The sequence below is a fragment of the Phyllobates terribilis genome, unplaced genomic scaffold, assembly GCF_046119375.1.
Source record: "Phyllobates terribilis strain yellow unplaced genomic scaffold, ASM4611937v1 Scaffold_13__5_contigs__length_258822181, whole genome shotgun sequence".
NCBI lineage: Eukaryota > Metazoa > Chordata > Amphibia > Anura > Dendrobatidae > Phyllobates > Phyllobates terribilis.
In genome coordinates this window covers 109,006,448-109,021,766 of record NW_027362773.1, presented here as the reverse complement: position 1 = coordinate 109,021,766, position 15,319 = coordinate 109,006,448, and positions in this window count along the sequence as shown.

Here is a 15,319-nt window from a genome sequence, read left to right as displayed (position 1 = left end):
AAATGGCCAAGTGGAACGTATCAACCAGACCCTTACCAGCTTCCTCCGGCACTTCGTCAACGCTCACCATACCGATTGGGTAGAGCTCCTACCATGGGCCGAATTCTCCTATAACAACCATGAGAGCGAATCTTCTTCCAAGTCCCCGTTCTTTGTAGTCTACGGTCAACATCCCCGGATTCCGTTTCCCGTCTCCGCTTCAGTGGACAACCCTGCCCCGGAGTCTCTGGTCAGCGAATTTTCCACCATTTGGGAGGACACTAGGTCCGCACTTCTTTATTCCTCCGAGCGGATGAAGAAACATGCTGATAAGAGATGCCAGGACCCACCTCAATTCCATCTGGGAGACAAGGTTTGGCTCTCCTCCAAACATGTTCGTCTCAAAATACCCTCCTATAAGTTGGGTCCACGGTTCATCGGTCCTTTTGATGTCCTCAAGCAAATCAACCCAGTAGCCTACAAGTTAAAACTCCGGGCCACCTTACGGATTCCCAACTCCTTCCACGTATCTCTCCTCAAACCAGTTGTGCTTAATTCTTTTTCTGACAATCCAGGTACCCCCCCTGCTCCGGTCTCCGCTGAGGACGTCTATGAGGTAGAGAACATTCTGGCCACCAAGAGGGTAAGAGGAAAAACCTTTTTTCTGGTGGATTGGAAGGGGTTTGGCCCAGAGGAGAGAACTTGGGAACCCAGGGAGAACATCCACGCCTTTCTTCTCCTTAAAAAATTTCTTTCTGGCCTAAAAAAGAGGGGGCGTAAAGGGGGGGTACTGTAGTATCGGCGTCTCTGCTCCCTGACAGGCAGAGACGCCGTCCCTCTTACCGCCACGCTCCCGGCCCGGCGTCTTCCGGCTTTCCTGCTGCTGCTGCCGGCGTGCGCAGCTTCCCGGGCACTGTGCTTAGGGCGCGCTCTCCCCCCCTCTTAAAGGGGCCGCGCGCGCCGTCCTAAGGAGTCCTCAGCCAATGGCCGGAGAACCTCTCATATAGAAGGCACCCCCTCCAAAATGGAGGTGCCCGTGCAAGGTTGTAGCTTTGTGTCCTAAACTCTGCTTCAGCCCTCAGGTCCCGCTGCTAGTCTGACTACCAGTCCAGTCCGCCAGCCTGACTACCAGTCCAGTCCGCCAGCCTGACTACCAGCTCAGTCTGCCAGCCTGACTACCAGTCCAGTCCGCCAGTCTAACTACCAGCCCTGTCCGCCAGTCCTGTCCGCCAGCCTGACTACCAGCCCAGTCCGTCAGCCTGACTACCAGTCCTGTCCGCCAGCCTGACTACCTGTCTCCGCCAGCCCGACGGTCTGCCTACGATCCAAACCCGCCAGTGTGTCTATGGGCCTGGCTTGCCTGCCTACCCGGAGAACGTACCAGTTACCTGCCGTGCCTATCAGTCAGCCTACCTGGAGGCTCTTATCAGTTACCTGCCGTGCCTACCCGGAGGCTCCTGCCAGTTACCCGTGGGAGTCCCCTGCTCTCATACAAGGACAGGCCCAGAGTAGCACCTGGTCCTTCTGCTCGGTCCTTCCCTGGTTCACGGAGTCGATTGAGCCGCCGTGCTACCCTGGTCAGTCCGAGTTGATACCTAGTTACGCCCCTCTGGTCCCTCCTTGCTCCGCAGCACAGAGGTTCCACCACCCGGATCCGTAACAAGAAGCAGAGGTGACTCTTGGTCTTCCTTTCCTGGGGCGGTCCTCATGTGAGCCAGTTTCTTTGTAGCGCTTGATGGTTTTTGCAACTGCACTTGGGAACACTTTCAAAGTTTTCCCAATTTTTCGCACTGACTGACCTTCATTTCTTAAAGTAATGATGGCCACTCGTTTTTCTTTACTTAGCTGCTTTTTTCTTGCCATAATACAAATTCTAACAGTCTATTCAGTAGGACTATCAGCTGTGTATCCACCTGACTTCTGCACAACACAACTGATGGTCCCAACCCCATTTATAAGGCAAGAAATCCCACTTATTAAACCTGACAGGGCACACCTGTGAAGTGAAAACCATTTCCGGTGACTACCTCTTGAAGCTCATCAAGAGAATGCCAAGAGTGTGCAAAGCAGTCATCAAAGCAAAAGGTGGCTACTTTGAAGAACCTAGAATATAAGACATATTTTCAGTTGTTTCACACTTTTTTGTTAAGTATATAATTCCACATGTGTTAATTCATAGTTTTGATGCCTTCAGTGTGAATGTACAATTTTCATAGTTATGAAAATACAGAAAAATCTTTAAATGAGAAGGTGTGTCCAAACTTTTGGTCTGTACTGTATATATATGTGGAATGTTTGAGCTGAACGAATCTGTAACAGAGTGAAATTTGCTGAATATATGTGCAGCTGCTAAGTGAGATTTGTGTGACAGAGGCCTCATGTATGTTTGTTTCTTTATGTGAAGGTACAAAATTACATTTAAGTCTGAGAAAATGATGATACATAATTAAGTATTATCTATATAATATATATATTTCTATATTTCTTTAGTAATTATTACTTCTTGATTTAGCTAATAGTGGATAAGGGTAACCACACATTAAAATGGTTTATAAAGCAAATTTACATTTAGAATAATTTTTCACAATGATAATTTTATAGTATTCAAGGATATTATTATTTTTAATGGTTACATAAATAGGTACACACCTCTTCAGACAAATATATGCTATGACATTTATGCAAAATATTTATAGAAGAATAATTATTTTTAATTTGGTTCTGATATATAAATTATTTTCTAAAATAATATTTTTTGCCATTAAGGGGGAAAATGTGCTTTTGATCCTGATTACATAATCACTTTTGATCAATACTTATTTTTCACACATTTTAATGAAGAAGAAATATTAATAAGCTACAATGGTATGATTAAGAAGGTTATTACATGCAAAGTTACATAATTTAATCATTTTTGGTAATACAAGGTTATGACAAATATGAAATCATCCAGATAATGGAAATATAAGGGTATTTTTATGGAGAATACAATTACTCTGCATTTGTCATTAACATATAAAGGCCTTATTTTTATTATTATTATTATTATTATTTTTAGTCTTAATTTAATTTTTCTTTTTTCAATTTTATTCTTACTTTCTTCTTATTTTTTCATTTTTCATTTTTAATTCTAATTTTTTTATTTTATTATTTCAGTTCAATATCTCAATTGAGAAAACACATTCATATTTAATAAAGTAATGTCTAGTACAAGAATATTGCTTCATTAAATATAATGATATGGTTCCAATATAAGAAAAAAAATATTTCAATTTTTTGAGTAAACACAAGTCATTCTTGCATTCATTCATTCATATATTTATTCATTTTGGTTCATGAGTATACTTTCTTTGGTATTATTGGTAAACACTAGTGATTAGCGAGCTTGCTCGCCACTGCTCGGTACTCACCCGAGCATCTCAGTACTCGAGATGCTCGGAGCTCGCTGAGTACTTTCGAGATGCTCGAGCGGGAGCTCGGGTCCCCGTCCTGCATGTTTGGCGCTATTTAGAGCACCAATCATGCAGGGATTGTCTGCCACTCACTGTAATGCCACAGCCATGGTGGTTGTGGCATTACAGTGATTGCCCAAATCGATGGGAACAGTGCTCACAGAGAAACATGAAAAGCCGGCAATTCAGCAGCGGCATACACCGGTACCGACAATTTAGAACAGAAAGAATAGAGCATCACACATAGATTAGATAGATAGAAACATGTCAGTCACATATATAATAAGTACAGTGACAGTGTTGGTTACTGTACTTGTTATTTAGTGTTAAAATAAAGGATTTATTAAAAAAAAAAATAATAGTGTTTTCATGCACCCGTCTCTTTAAAAAAGCCGGCCGGCAATTCTTCAGCGGCATACATCGGTACCCGACAATTTAGAACAGAAATAGAGCATCACACATAGATTAGATAGATAGAAACATGTCAGTCACATATATAATAAGTACAGTGACAGTGTTGGTTACTGTACTTGTCATTTAGTGTTAAAATAAAGGATTTATTAAAAAAAAAATTGGCATAGGGTTCCCTGTAATTTTAGTCTCTAGCGGAGGTTAAGCAGACGGCTGGGGCAGATGTCTGAAACCTGGGAAGGGGGTAATACCCACGGAGCTTCCCAGGCCACTAATATCAGCCCCCAGCTGAATACCTAGCCTTTACCAGCTATTAAAATGGGGGACCCCCCCCAAAAAGTGACGTGGGGTCCCCCCTATTTTAATAGCTGGCAAAGGCTAGGCAGACAGCTGGGGGCTGATATTAATAGCCCAGGAAGGGTGGCATGAATATTGGCCCCCTCCCAGGCTAGAAACACCAGCCGTCAGCCGCCCTATGAATGCGCCAATTCTGGCACTTATCCTCGCTCTTCCCACTGCCCTGTAGCGGTGGCAGTGGGGTAATAGGGCGGGCGTTGATGTCAGCTTATAATGCCGGCTGAGATCAAGCCCAGGTTAGTAATGGAGAGGCGTCTATAAGACACCCCCATTACTAACCCCATAGTCAAAGTTAAAAAAAAACACAAACACCCAGAATAAAGTCCTTTAATTGAAATAAACGCACAATTCTTTAATGTTCTAAATTAAACCATACTTACCATCACGCCCATTCCAGCTGAAGCCAATGTCTTCTGCAATAAAAGTAAAATAATAAACCAACCTCATCCTTACATTTCCATGGTTCCCAGGACGGCTCCAGCTCTGCTACATTCACATGACAGGCTGGATCGCAGCCGAAAGCTGAATTTCATGAAATAATAAAAAAAAAATTGACGTGGGGCTTCGCCCTATTTTTGTGTCCAGCCAGGTACAGCAGGCAGGAGCGGGCTGCCCCCAACCACCAGCTGCCAATTTGTACCTGGCCGGACACAACAATATAGGGAAGCCCTTTTTTTTCTTTATTATTTCATGAATTTCATGACATAATAAAAAAAAAAAATACATGGGGCTTCGCCCTATTTTTGTGTCCAGCCAGGTACAACTAGGCAGCTGGGGGCTGGAATCCGCAGCGCATGGAGGCCCAAGCTTTCTGCCCCCCCCCCCGCTGTAAATTGCAGTCCGCAGCCACCCCAGAAAATGGCGCGTTCATAGAAGCGCCATCTTCTGGTGCTGTACCCAACTCATCTAGGGCCCTGGTGCGGTGGCTCACTGGGTAATAAAGGGGTTAGGGTCAGCTTGGTATTATCAGCTGGCCCTAAGCCCGAAATTCATGGGGTCACGCCAATATTAGACATGACCGCCATGAATTTCTAGTAAAGTATTTAAAAAAAACACAACACCCAGAATAAAGTCCTTTAATTTAAATAAACGCACAATTCTTTAATGTTTTAAATTAAACCATACTTACCATCACGCCCATTCCAGCTGAAGCCTATGTCTTCTGCAATAAAAGTAAAATAATAAAGCAACCTCATCCTTGCCTTTCCATGGTTCCCAGGACGGCTTCAGCTCTGCTACATTCACATGACAGGCTGGATCGCTGCCGAAAGCTGCCATCCCGCTTGCCATGCCGCAGACTCTGAGAAGCGCAGGCATGCTTGCGCTCATCAGTGTATGGCTGTGACGGCATCCAGATGAGCCGAGTTCATGTCCAATGAACTCAGCTCACCTCATGCACGTCACTGACAGCGTGGGAAAATTCTCCTGCGCATGCGGTGAGCGTGAGAGAATTCTCCTGCGCTCACCGCAAGCGCAGGAGAATTTTCCCACGCTTGCGGTGAGCGCAGGAGAATTCTCTCACGCTCACCGCATGCGCAGGAGAATTTTCCCACGCTGTCAGTGACGTGCATGAGGTGAGCTGAGTTCATTGGACATTAACTCGGCTCATCTGGATGCCGTCACAGCCAGACACTGAGGAGCGCAAGCATACCTGCGCTTCTCAGTGTCTGCGGCATGGCAAGCTGGATGGCAGCTTTCGGCTGCGATCCAGCCTGTCATGTGAATGTAGCAGAGCTGGAGCCGGCCTGGGAACCATGGAAAGGTAAGGATGAGGTTGGTTTACTATTTTATTTTTATTGCAGGAGATCGTTGGCTTTAGCTGGAATGGGCGTCATGGTAAGTATGGTTTAATTTAGAACATTAAAGAATTGTGCGTTTATTTCAATTAAAGGACTCTATTCTGGGTGTTTGTGTTTTTTTTTAACTTTGACTATGGGGTTAGTAATGGGGGTGTCTTATAAACGCCTCTCCATTACTAACCTGGGCTTGATGTCAGCTGGCATTATAAGCTGACATCAACCCCAGCCCTATTACCCCACTGCCACCGCTACAGGGCAGTGGGAAGAGCGAGGCTAAGTGCCAGAATTGGCGCATCCTATGGGGTGGCTGACGGCTGGTGTTTCTAGCGTGGGAGGGGGCCAATATTCATGGCACCCTTCCTGTGCTTTTAATATCAGCCCCCAGCTGTCTGCCTAGCCTTTGCTAGCTATTAAAATAGGGGGGACCCCACGTCATTTTTTGGGGGGGTCCCCCATTTTAAGCCTTTACTAGCTAGGTATTCAGCCCCCAGCTGAATACCTAGCCTTTACTAGCTATTAAAATGGGGGACCCCAAAAAAAATGACGTGGGGTCCCCCATTTTAATAGCTAGCAAAGGCTAGGTATTCAGCTGGAGGCTGATATTAGTAGCCTGGGAAGCTCTGTGGGTATTATCCCCTTCCCAGGCTTCAAACATCTGCCCTAGCCGTCTGCTTAACCTCCGCTAGAGACTAAAATTACGGGGAACCCCACGCCAATTTTTTTAAATAAATCCTTTCTTTTAACACTAAATGACAAGTACAGTAATCAACACTATCACTGTACTTATTATATATGTGACTGACATGTTTCTATCTATCTAATCTATGTGTGATGCTCTATTCTTTCTGTTCTAAATTGTCTGGTACCGGTGTATGCTGCTGGTGATGAATTGCCGGCCGGCTTTTTTAAAGAGACAAAAACACTATTATTTTTTTTTAATAAATCCTTTATTTTAACACTAAATGACAAGTACAGTAACCAACACTATCACTGTACTTATTATATATGTGACTGTCATGTTTCTATCTATCTAATCTATGTGTGATACTCTTTTCTTTCTGTTCTAAATTGTCAGGTACCGGTGTATGCCGCTGATGAATTGCCAGCCGGCTTTTTTAAAGAGACGGGTGCATGAAAATCGGAGGGCACTAGTGTGTTCCAATTGCCCTGCTATGTTTTTCACGCACCCTCCTATATACCTTGCCTGCCTGTCTGCCTATATATTCTGCCAGCCTGACGTTTAATTGAGCACTGTTCCCATCGATTTGGGCAATTTTTGACCTTCTGCAGACCGCCGGGGGGACCGCCAGAAAAATGCTCGAGTTTCCCATAGACTTACATTGGGCTCGTTGCTCGGGTCGAGCACCCGAGTATTCCAATTTGCTCAACCCGAGCTTCGAGCACCCGAGCCTTTTAGTGCTCGCTCATCACTAATAAACACTTGTTTCAAAACACACTGACACCTATGGGTTGGAAAAGGTAATTACACCTATGACATAAAAATGTTCTATCACATGAAGAACTTGATTAATAATGAATTACTATCTATTATTGTTTTATTATTCCAAACATAATTTATTTTAATATTTTGATAATAATTAGATGAACATTATTGATTGCTATGGTACCCTATGATATTATAGGTTAGGAAAGTTGCCAGATTTGGTATCAGATTAGCGAATGAAGACTTCAATCAAGACATTGCAATTATTAATTCTATCTTAATAAAGATTTTTCATATTTATAAATTAAAGAGATTCTCAAAAGTTACAAGAAGAAGCAACCGATATACGGAAATCTCAGAAGGTAAAGATGTTGTGAATGCTGAGTGATAATAGACTGTGTCAATTACAATACATTCACACCACTGATAACCACGACTGCAGAGGACGATGATCCTATATGAACTGGGTTGTGTTCAAGTTTCATCATGTTCCAGTGGTTTCCTATCACCTGAAAGCAGGTGAATAATAACGGAGTGTCAGGATTCTGCCAGCCTGATATATGTGTTCTGTACATTAAGGATTAAGTACTGGTTATGGTGCTATATAGAGCAGGGAAGTGTCAAGTTAACCCTTGCTTTTCTGACCAAAGACGTCACACCTGTTCCAAAAGTGACAGGAGACCAGTGAGGATGACACGGAGGATTCCAGAATTATCCAAAGACAATCCAACGTAAGTCCAGGTGACACTGCACAGATATTAAAGCTACATTTCATCCATGGACTTTGTTTTCTTATCAATTGACACACATGATCTTTCTAATAAAGAGTACAGTTTAAAGACTGAACAATAATGAACACAATTATGGACTGTACAATATCTACACGCTATAATTTATTTCAAAGGAATTTTCATCTAAAGACTGTGTTTTAAAAGAACCAAGAAGAAGACGAGACAAGAACCGATGACATCAGATGATGACGATTGGACCCGTGATTATTTCGATTTAGATTTAGGGAAGTATAATTATATATGTTAAATGAATAAACAGACTGCGACCCGCATAATAAATGACGTGGGTTAATGGTCCCCAGAAAAATTCCGACCCCGTCTCCACATAGCCCACTCAAGACTTATATAAAACTAGGAGAACAGCTGAGTGAAATCGCATGAAAAGACTTTATTGTAGACATAGTTCATTAAAAGACAATACATAGCATTAATAGTTATGACACAAAATTAAGACAAGCAGACAAATGGTCCCGCATATTTGTAAGTGGGTCTCTCCAGAGGTTCACCCCTAGAGTCAGAAGGGTGCATGCTTACACTAAAACAGGGAGAGGGACGCACAATCAGGGCAAGCAAAAAGGTCACTCCCATATGGACCATGCGGTCCAGAAAGACCCAAAGGTCATATTGTACCAAACTTACCCTAATGTAAGGGGCCCCAGACCTCTGGGAGACCACACAGGGACCAGATAGTGAATGAGAAAGGCCTCGACGCGCGTTTCGCCGGGTGTAGATCAGCTTTATCAAGAGGCGTGTGTGAGGGTGCTGCCAGGACCTTTAAATACGCCCAGAAGTGTCACATGATACATCATGTGGTCGTCCAAGATGGCCGCCAAGTACTGGATGATGGGCGGCGCATGCGCAACGGCCGTCACATATCCCGCGCACGCGCCCCAGCTGTCATGACGTCGGCGCGCAGACCGAAATGCAAATGAATGCTATTCCCGGCGGCGCGCCGAAGGCATAAAGACAGCCGAGCGCAGCACGGCACGGGACGGACCGGGCGCATGTGCACTACATCCATGTAGGAGGTGAGCTTGGGACTGAGTGCCAATAACAGAAATGAAACCACATAAAGGGAGCAACAATATCCCCACCAATCAAAACCCGGTAGCTATTCCAGCCAGCCAGCACAATACTAATGTTCTATAAAAGTTAATATCATGATACTAATAGTAGCAAATAATGCTGGTCATGGAAGTACAGCTCAATAGAAAGGTATGAAAGGAGGGGATGGTGCATTAGGTCAAAAAAAGAGGTACATATGTCTATACAATTAGCGTTATAACAGCATAAGTCCCCTTGCAAAAGGGGACATATAGTGCCAAAAAGTGCACAACTATAGATTTCTCAACATGGTTTCAATCAGTCACAAGTACCAGATATCAAACAGAATCCACAAGTAAAGTGTACATCCCGGTCAAGAATCAAGAGTGCAGTAGCAGTATCTGTATCAGAATCTCTTGTAGACATCAAAAGACGAAGGAGTTCAAAAGACAGATCGTCTGCCATAGATGTACATCAAAAAGAAGAGGTCCTGGGGCACAGTCACTGTCGGAGAAAATGTGAGTACAAAGAGAATAAAAGGGAAAATATAAAAATTAGAAAAGAATATAAAAACTAAAAACCTAAAGCCATGGTCCAGAAATAGACATATCATGGTCCACAGGGGAGCAGAAACACAGAACATATCATACAATCCGTCACTTCATTTCAGAGGAAGGACGAGAACCCCAAACTCTCATTGAGGCCCCGCGGAGCCATGGTGTCTAAAGTGACGATCCATCTGGCCTCCTTTTGGGCCAGAAGTTGCTTACCATTTCCACCCCGGGAGCCCAAATGTATGACATCAATGCCGCAAAACTTTAGTGTCCTCGGATCGCAATTGTGGACAGCCTTAAAGTGACGCGGCAATGTTTTGAGCTCCCTGGGGTCGGCCACCGTCCGAGCCGCGCCAATGTCCCGCACGTGTTCACAAACCCTGATCCTCAGCTCTCTCGTAGTGAGTCCTACATAAATTAATTGACAACCACATGTAGCATAATATATAACATGGGTTGTACCGCATGAGATGTAATTGCGGATTTTAAACTCACGAGAGCCATCAGAGAACGTGAACACCCAGCTGCGCAGGATATTGGCGCAGGCGGCACAGTGGCCACAGGGGAACGAGCCAAACGTGGGTCCGCGGGACACAAATGGATTCGTCAAGGGAGTTATATAGTGGCTGGATACCAGTATGTCACCCAGGTTATTGGCCCGCCGGGGGGTCATTTGTGGATAGCTTCCTAAAGATTCACGTAGGGAGGGCTCCGCGCTGAGCACACCCCAATGACGGGAAAGGATCCGCCGCATATTCCCCCACTCATGATTATATGTGGAGATGTAGCGGATTCTTTCCGTTGTCACCCGTTTGGATGAATTTGAGGAATAAATCAGATGGTTACGGAATGTGTTCCGTGCTCTCGAGTAGCCACGGCCGATGCAGTGGTTGCTATACCCACGTTGCCTGAAGCGTTCTGCCAGATCCGAAGCCTGTCTCCTAAACTTGTAGTCGGTGGAACAGATCCGCCTCATCCTCAGGAATTGTCTGACCGGGATGGCACGAATTGTAGAGGGATCATGTGCAGAGGCAGCATGTATTAAGGAATTGACCGAGGTGGGTTTTCTAAAGACATCAGTCTGGATGGTGTGGTACTCACCCACCTCCAGACTGATGTCTAGAAAGTCAATCTGTTTATGATGGTATGTATAGGTAAGCCTAATGGAACGATTGTTTGAGTTAAGCTGCACCATGAAATCGTCAAGCTCCTCCACCGTCCCCCGCCACAGAAACAAAATATCATCGATGTATCTAAGCCATGACACGACGGGGTCGGCGCGGCGCACGCCCTCGTCGCCAAAAATGTCTCTCTCCCAGGACCTCAAGAAGAGATTGGCGTACGAGGGCGCACAAGACGCCCCCATCGCCGTGCCACGCCTTTGTAGATGCACCGTATCTTTGAATAAAAAATAATTGTGGTGGAGGACGAAGTGGAGGAGATCAAGGATAAAATTTCGTGAGAGGCCGTCCAGATTGGACGCCCCAAGGAAGAGGCGGACTGCAGAAAGGCCCAGATCATGGCTAATACATGTGTAGAGGCTCTCAACATCGGCCGTGACTAGCAGGATACCATCCGTCACAAGGACGCCATTAACGCGCCTTAAGACGTCCATCGTGTCCTGAATGTATGAAGGAAGTGTCTCCACTAATGGGCGAAGGTGGCTGTCAATATACTGGCAAATAGGACCACACAAATTACTTAGGCCTGACACGATTGGACGTCCCGGCGGGTTGAGGGCGTCCTTGCGAATTTTTGGAAGTAGGTAAAAAGTAGCAGTTTTAGGGAATCGAACAGGTAAAGCTTCAACTGTTTGCTTGTTAATAATTCCCTGATCACAGGCCCTGCCCAGGATCCCCTGGAGCGCGGCAGAGAAGGAGGCAGTAGGATTAAAGGGTAACCTCGAATATGTCTTGGTATCCCTTAGTTGGCGTAACGCCTCCCTCTCATATTTAGAACAGGGCCACAGTACAATGTTCCCTCCCTTGTCCGCTGGTTTAATAACCACATCACGAAATGATTTCAACCGTTCTATCGCAGTACGCTGAGAATGAGTAAGATTGTCAAAGCGTCTGCGTGTGGAGAGATGTCTCAAATCCTCCGTCACTAGACGCACAAATATTTCAACTGCCGGACTCAGGGACAAGTGAGGGAACCTTGTGGATCTAGGATACCTCGACTGTGGTAACCCACCTGTATTTGGGGGTTGGTCCTGCTCCATCAAGAGGTCCTACAAATCCTTCAATGCCTCCATCTCTGTCATGGTCACAGGGCCATCCTCACCATGTGGCCTGGAATGTAATTTTTTAAGAATAAGTTTACGTGCAAACAGGTGGAGGTCCTTCAGGGCAGTAAAAAAATTAAATGCATTAGTGGGTGCAAAAGATAGTCCCAGCCCCAGGACCTCCATCTGCTTGTCAGTTAGTACGTGGTTGGATAAGTTAACAATGCGGAGCCCCCCGCAAGCAGCACTAACCTGGTAAGGTGTGGCACGTGTTCTTCTATTATTGGGTCTTGTTTGAATCTTTGAAGATAGGAAGCCATCCACACCAGGGCGGCCACCTGGGTTGCCACCTGGGTTTTCTGACGGTGTTTGTTCGCCGTTAGAAGTAGTTGAAGCGACCAATGTAGTTAAATGAATATTAGTCACGGCTTACCATAACATGGATTCACATCATTATGCTATTGAATACATATAACAATAATCCGATATTGATATTATTATTATTATTATTATTATTAATATTGTTATGGACATTAAATGATATTGCCAAGGAAGAAGAAAAGAAAAATGATCCTATTATCCTAATGATGAACCTATCTACTTTGAGGATTTCTGTTGATGTCTGTCATCCTCAAAAGGGGGAATTGTTAAATATTAATTACGGATATTAATTTTATTCTGAATTCTGTACCATACATTGCATAAGATTGCATCAGCCATTGTGCTAGGGTTTCTAGGTAACATGCGCTATTTGTTTATTTTTAGTTAGTCCATTTCACAGGACACTGGACGACACATGGTGTCATCCTAACACACGTGCTGGACACAGACAGACGCAACCTACCATCCAGGATCCAAGGAAAAGATGAGTGAATCTCAACTATTAAGCTAATTATGGATAAATGGACAATCACTCTAACTATTTAACTATTTTATGTAACTATTGCAATCATTCTTTATAATGGACAATCCAAGAATAAATCGATATATTTTTTTATAAGAATATCGTGATATTGATACTTTGATCAATCGCATCTGATAAGAAGTCCTCAATAGAAAAATATACTGAAAGAAGTATTTTTTTTACACCTTCAGACATTTGTCCCATGGTTCACTCAAACCAACACTGTGGGACCATTTGGCTGCCAAAATATTATAGGGAGTCTGTTCCCAACCTGGTATCTCAATAGACTCAGTAACAACTATCTTTTTCTTAAATAAAGGCATGTGTGACATGCAGAAGGAATGCTGTTGCTTCAAAAGCATCCAGCAACTGTTACAAAATAACACAAGCACAGGAGACAGGAAGTGTTGTGCTCCAGAAGCATCCAGCAACTAGAGGGGTTAACACCGTCACAGGAGACAGGGAGTGTTTTAGCAGAGCCCCAGGGGGATTGTGGGGAACTTGTTATTGTAGTCTGGCTGAAGCCGAAGAGAAAGGTAGTGTGTTATCTGGATCTGACAGAAGGCAACTAAACAGGATTCAGATCACGAGAGAAAATAAACACATGTCAGATAAACTCCCTGAACTAACAGTGCAGAGTATTATCGGGCAGGAAGATAAGAACTGGAAGGAATTGTGTCACAGGGATCATCTCCCTCATCAAACCCTGCCCCCCTACATCTCCATGCAGGATACAGAATGCTGTTTACTATTGTGTCCTTGTGAAGGAAAAGCCTGTGGTTGTGTATGCATAGAAGTGTGCTGCTAAGAGATCTAATCTATGCTGAATTATGCTACTGAAGAGACTGTAATACTGTGCCTTGTGAAGAAACTACTGTATTGTTACTGGAGCCGGTTGCTCAAGAAACTCAGACTGTACTGTAATGAAGATTGTTGCTGTAATATCCCTGAATTGCACTGGCCGTGCTTCAGATTACATTCCACTGTTAAACTGTTAAAAAAGACTCTTGTTAGATGTGTCTGGTCAGCAATTGAATCTATCATGTGCCTGAGAGAAGCTTCTGCCTATGGTTGCCCTGAGTAACATTTCCCCGAGGATTCCAAAGAATTCATGAAACCGGTCTCGCCCTATCTGAACCTAGTGGCGTGCGTGTAACATTGGTGGCCCGTACAGGGAATCCTAAGTGGGAATTAGCATGTAGAGGGAGAAGAGGAAAAGTGTCTGGAAAACACAGCAGCAAAACACATCAATTCAACTCTGCTACACCAGTTAAAGGGGACCAGACCTAAAGAAAACTCACTAGCAGCAATGGATGTGGAAATACAAATGGACAGAATTAGTGAGCTGCTTCTTCAGTTAACCTGTGAAAAATTGAGAACAGTAGCAGAACATATAAAGATGTCAGAAGAACAGATTTCTAAAGCACACAACCGCAGGTAACTGTTAGCTGCCATTAATGCAAAAATGGATGAGCTGGGGAGAAAGAAGCTGAAGACGTCATGGGGACATTCCTCCAGGAGCTAACACAGTTTCTAACCTGGCTGAAGTTTGAGGATGGAGGGGTGGCACCAATTACCAAAAGCAGGAATCTCCATCCGCAGACAGAACTACAGGAATTTAAAGAACAATTCAAAGCCCTAACAACAGCCCTACAGGAATCAATCAAAACCTCTGAACGGGTGACAGACTCAGACACAACCTTTACCCTGCTCGGACTAGATAAATCAGAAAGACAGTCCTCTGTAACACCACAAATCACCATAAGGAAAGAATTCAAGATCCTGGGACAGATTTGAGAGTGTGAACAGAAAGAGAAACTGTCTTATATGAACTTGTTGCACCAGATCGATGCTGGCTTACAGAAAGGCTACAAGCCAGATGAGATCATTGAGGGGGTGGTGAAAGCGATCATCCCAGGACTGAACCTCCGTAGTATGCTAGAAATGAAGAGTCAATTGACCTTGCAACAGCTGAAGATGATTTTAAAAGGGCACTATAAAGAAGAGAGTACTTCAGAATTGTTCCACCGACTCATTAACCTCTCACAGAAAAATAATGAATCACCCCAAAGTTTCTTGTTCAGAGCAATTGAACTGAAGGAGAGACTGTTGTTTGCATCCAGAGATGTAGAAGCGGAGAAGAGGTTTGATGCTAGACTATTCCAGAAGAAGTTTTTGAGAACATTGGGAACGAGATTAATCAGCAAAGGCATCAAGTTGCAGCTGAAACAGTACCTAGAAGATCCTGGCATTCTGGACCAAGTCCTAATTGAAAAAATGAATGAGGCAACTTGTTTGGAGTCAGAGAGCGAACAGAAGTTACAGATAGGCTCTGCTCCTAAAATCACCAAAATGAGTCA